The sequence below is a fragment of the Chenopodium quinoa genome, unplaced genomic scaffold (genome assembly GCF_001683475.1).
Source record: "Chenopodium quinoa cultivar QQ74 unplaced genomic scaffold, ASM168347v1, whole genome shotgun sequence".
In the NCBI taxonomy this organism is placed as follows: Eukaryota; Viridiplantae; Streptophyta; class Magnoliopsida; order Caryophyllales; family Amaranthaceae; genus Chenopodium; species Chenopodium quinoa.
Genome location: NW_018745395.1, coordinates 30614 through 36594, shown reverse-complemented (window position 1 = coordinate 36594; position 5981 = coordinate 30614).

Below are 5981 nucleotides of genomic sequence, written 5' to 3'. Positions count from 1 at the left end.
ATATTCAACCAACATAGATAAATAGGTTTAAGGTAAACCTATTGATTGCATGTTAGTCAGAAAGCGCACATGAATACGATCAGAATAAAGTAGAGGCTTATTATTAGGGCAGGCTAATCTCTTTTAGGTTGGATTTGTACCTTCATCCCCGAACTACCAGTCATGGTTCCAGACCTATTGGAGTTGACGATCTCCTGGATCGTTAAGGGGTGTAACCTTCACCCTGTGAACGGTTTACGAGTTCCTAAAACTTGTTGGCGACTCTTTTGCTCTAGTTTCCTTCCCTTTGGACGCCACCATGTTTAAGTGTATGATCACAGCGGGTTCAAGTTTGGGGTAATGCTTGAAATATTCCCTACACTAAGCCAATTAGGATTAATTAGAAGCTTCTATAAGTTTCTAAAATATCTTAATTATCCTTTTTGAAAATATAAGATTAAAGAGTTTGAAATTGAATAAAACTTTTCTTTTTGAAAATCCTATTTCTATCCGAATTGAAAGACGTTCAAAGATAGTCAGATATGATTTTCGTGCCTCATATTTTTTATCCAAATTTTATATTGTTGTATAGCCCTTGAAAGTATCTTTCCAATGATATATTATAATATCAATTCCGAGCTATAACGGAAAAGATATGAATAAAATGTCAAACTCTATCCAAAACTGACACTGTCTCACTATTTTGGCCATATCTTTTATTCTACAAAATATTTTAATCTGATTCTAATTGGATTAGAAAGTAGAATTCAAGATCTTTCCAACGATATGTTATTTATCTTATTCCTATATCTAGATCCAAAAGATATGATAAAGACAAAAACCACAAAAACTGTTGTCTATCGAGTTTTATTCCGATTTGATTCGGATCTTATCTTGTTTTTTCGACCCTTCTTTTTTCTCTATAAATAGAGGTCATATATCCCTTTTTTCAATCATCAACAAGCTTGATCATCAAATAATTCTCTTCTCCCTCTTTAGCCTAAACACTAGCCTCCCCATTCTTTCACTATTCCTTCCTTTAAGCACTCCAAGGAGTCCATATGATACCCAAAGTTCTATACTTAAACCAAGGCGTGAAAGGTAAAATTGACTGAGGGTTTGGACCAAATCAACTCTAATTTTTTTTAATTTAATTTAATTTCCATTTGATTTATATTTTAATTGAATTTACTAACATCATGATGTAGCAATTTAAAGGAACGTGCGGAATGTGAGTAGTTAATTAATTTAATTACTCTTATTTTATTTTCTTATTGCTAGTATCATGATTGGGTTATTTTATATTTTATTTGACTATTGATATTATGGTTAAATTGCAATATTAATGTTAATTCTATTATTGTTATTTATTGAACACCATATCCTTTTGCATGTTTAAAGGGAATATGTAATTGAAAATCACGACTAATAAGATAATTTGGACAACCGGTTTAGGTTCCTTTTTAACCTTGTTATTAAATCAAGTGATCACGATATTTTAGAATTATATGTTGCATTAATATTCAACCAATTTAGCTTAATAATAGTTTGGAGCGAATTGAATATTTTTTTGTATGCCTTTGAGAATGCAGGAATCATTTTTCACTATAAGAATCGAGTAGAGGCCAATACGGGCGAATGTGACTCCATGACTCACTTTGTACCATCATCCCCGATCCTCCTTTCGTGGTTCAGAACCATATGGAGTTAGTAATCTCATGGATTATGAATGGGGTGTAACCTTCACGGGTCAATCGTTGTTGCCTACCGTTGTCCCTTATCGTGGTTGCCTTTTTATGATCCGTGAATGGTTTACAAGTTCCTTAAAAACTTGTTGGCGGCTCCCTACTTTTCTTTATCCCTAATCGTTGTCCCTAATCGTAATGTCAATTCCCACTTCCTATGAGTGCCAAGCATATTCACCACATGCTTTAACGTAGGCGCACTTCGAACGACGCCTACAGGTACCCAACCGGTTCCAGTTCCAAAAAGTTGAGAATTGGAATTGGAATTGGTTATAATCGGGTCCATAATTTATTACCCGGAATTGGAACCACCGGGTCCAATTCCGGTTCCGGACCCACCAGTTCCTAACCGGTTCCGGTTCCAATTCCGGGTACCCGGAATTTTTCCTCACCCCTAACAGCCGCCATAAGAGCTTTGCAAGACTAGAAAAATTAATTTTTTTCTTCTTCCTACTACGCCGTTCTCTCTCCTCTTTTTGACTGGGCTATTTTTGGAGGGATAGGGCCACCACCGTACACACCGTCACGGCATCAGATTGCCGGATTCAAAGCTGCCGCACCAGATCTACTAGATTACGAACCCTTGGTGCCCCTCAATATGAGATAACTCAAATCCATAATTATAGGAAACCCTAACCATATAAATTGAAAATCCACAAAAAAATGTAGAAAAACGTAAATCTCTACTACTCCAATCTGATTTTTGAAAGAAAATTTAGGAACTTTGGAATCACTTTAAAACTCAACATTTTTCTAGAAGAAGGGGAATTTGGAGTTTTTTTTTTTTTTTTTTTTTTTTTTTTTTTTTTTTTTTTTTTTTAATTTGTAACTCTGATAACGGAGATAACAGAGCATTGGGGGTTAAAATATTTGGGGTCTTAAATTTCAAATTTCAAAATTTTGGGTATAAAATAGGTACGGAAAGAATATAATATTGAAAATTTAGCAGCTGTTGTGTTAGCTCTTGTTGCCTTTGTATTAGCCCAATCTAATGCAACGGTAGATAAAGGACCGTCGCATTAGATATGATATATAATTGACTATTGTATTAGTTAATCCTACCGTTGCATCAGACTATTTGTTGTGACGACATTGAATAGGGCGTTGCATTAGCTCATTGTTTGGCGTCGTATTTGATTGAAAATGTAGTAGTAATCCTCTAACAAGTTATACATATCCTCTATCAAATAAAATATATCCTGTATTAAATTGTGCACATCTTGTATCAGATACTACATATTCTCTAACAAACTGTTCATATCCTCTATCAAATAATACATATCCTTCAACAAACTATACATATCCTCTATTAAACAATACATATCATATGTAAGTTGTTCATATCCTCCCTCAAATAATATATAACCTTCAACAAATTGTATGTATCATCTATCAAATAACACATATCCTCCAACAAGTTATACATATTCTCTATCAAATACCACATATCATCAAGAAATTGTACCTATCGTCTATCAATTAATACATATCCTCTAATAGAATGTACATATCCTTAGGGGTGTAAATGAACCAAGTCGATCAATAAACTACTCGGGTTCAAGCTCGGTTAAAGCTCGTTCATGTTCGTTTATTTGATAAATGAGCCAAGTTTGAACAAATTTTGAAGCTCGTTTAATAAATGAGCTTGAACACGATCGAACATAGATATGCTCATTCATATAATTTCATGAACAACTCGTTTATATATGTTTGCGAGCTATTCGTTTATTTATGTTCATAAACTATTTATTTATTCACAATTGTTAATTTAATTCCGAAGTTTTTTAATATTTAAGATTTAATTATAAGGTTTATAAATAAGATTTAATTATTATGCTAATTTAAAGATTTTCAAGGTTAAAAGTACAAAGCTCATTTATTAGAGAAGCTCGTTTGTTACTAAGTTTATTCATGAAATGCTCGTTTATCAACTCGTTTAATAAACGAGTCATTCACGAACCGTGCGCGAACATATAGTAATCTAAATGAGCCGAGCTTGAACAGATTTTTGAGCTCGTTTGAAAGCTCGGGATCGTGATCGGACTCGTCGAAGTTAAATGAACTAGAACATGAATAAGGTAGTACTCGGCTCGGCTCGGCTTATTTACACCCCTACATATCCTCCATCAAGTACTACATACATATCATCTAACAAATTATACACATCCTCCATCAAACAATACATATCATCCAAACAAATTGTACATATCCTCTATTAAATAATACATATCCTCCATCAAATGATTTGTATCCTCCAATTAATTATCCATATGCTCTATTAAATAAAACATATCCTCTAATAAATTGTACATATCCTTCATCAAATAATTCATACCTCTAACGAACAGTATATATCCTCCATCAAATAATTCATATCCTCCAATTATATCAAATTATATATATCCTCTAATGAACTATACATATTTTCTAATACAGTACACATACTTTATAAAATAATATGTATCCTCCATCAAATAATTTATATCATCTAATAAATTATACATATTTGATTCTCTCTCTCTCTCTCTCTCTCTCTCTCTCTCTCTCTCTCTCTCTCTCTCTCTCTCTCTCTCTCTCTCTCTCTCTCTCTCTCTATATATATATATATATATATATATATATATATATATATATATATATATATATATATATATATATAACATACCCTCTAACAAATTGTATATATCTTACATCAAATAATTTATATCCTCTAACAAACTATATATCCTCCATAAAAAATTCATATCCTTCAATAAACTTTACATATACTATATCAAATACTATATATCCTCTAATTAAATGTATGTACATATTTTCTAACATATTACATATCCTCTGTCGAATAATATATATCTTTCAACAAATTGTACGTATCCTCTACCAAATTGTACATATCCTCCATCAAATAATACATATCCTCTAACAAACTATACAGGTTCTATTACATAATACATATCCACAATCAAATTGTACGTATTCTCTAAAAATTAAAAACAGATTTTTTTTTAAAAAAAATTCACTTTTTTTAATTAAAAATTAATAGGTTAACAATGGAGGAACCTCCATTGACGATCATGTAATAAGCTCGTGGGTATAAAATAACTTGCTCATTTCTCAATTAAAATACATGCATTTATTATCATAACACTCACAATTCATCATACAATCCCATGGGACAATCAATATCAACAATTATAAACCACACAAAAAAGCCCCAATTCGATTTTTTTTGAGTATTTTTGAAAAATTCCAAGAATCTCAAACAATTATCAAGGCAGTTCAAACATAAAATATGGACAAATATAATCAACAATACTTATTTTCTCTCTCTTCTCCATCCTCTTCAATTCTCTTAAACTTTCTCTCTCTTCCACCATGGATGATGTATTTGATCCCGATAAGTTTCTCACTGCTCAATTGTATCTCGCATAGCTTGTAATTGTTGTTGTTGGGATATTTGTTGAATTTGTTGTTTTTGGGATGATTTTTGAGTTTGTTGTTATTGGGATGATTGTTGAGTTTGTTGTTGTTGTTGGGATGTTTGTTGCCGCACAAAATATTGGGTGCAATACCTTGAAAAATCCGAGAATCTCAAACAATTATCAAGACAATTTAAGCATAAAATATGGACAAATATTATCAACAATCCTTATTTTCTCTTTCTTCTCCATCCTCTTCAATTCTCTTAAACTTTCTCTCTCTTCCACCATGGATGACGTATTTGATCCCGACGAGTCTCTTAACGCTCAATTGTATCTTGCATAGCTTGTAAATGTTGTTGTTGGGATGATTGTTGAGTTTATTGTTGTTGGGATGTTTGTTGCCGCACGAAATATTGGGGGCAATACCTTCTCTTAAGTATATTGGCAAATGTACAAGCCAAAACGTGACTAATTAAAAGGACTATGGGAGTAGTACCGTTGGGGATAGTGGAATATGTATGATTTATTTATTATTTATACTGATATATTAAAAGACGTTTCTGCAAATGTCTCTACGCCGCATAGACCCCCTCACTACGCCACGACACTAACTCAACTCCTTATTATGCCACGTCAGCTATTTCATTCCTCAATATGCCACATCATCCACGCTACCAACAATACTCCATGTTGTCTCAACTATATTGAAAAAATATATGGATGAAAAGGTTAAACACTAGACCTCTTGAAGAGATGTTATTGTTTAACCATCTAGGCTAATAACTAATTATGCTTTAATATTGCACATCACTAATAATATTATACTATAAAAGTA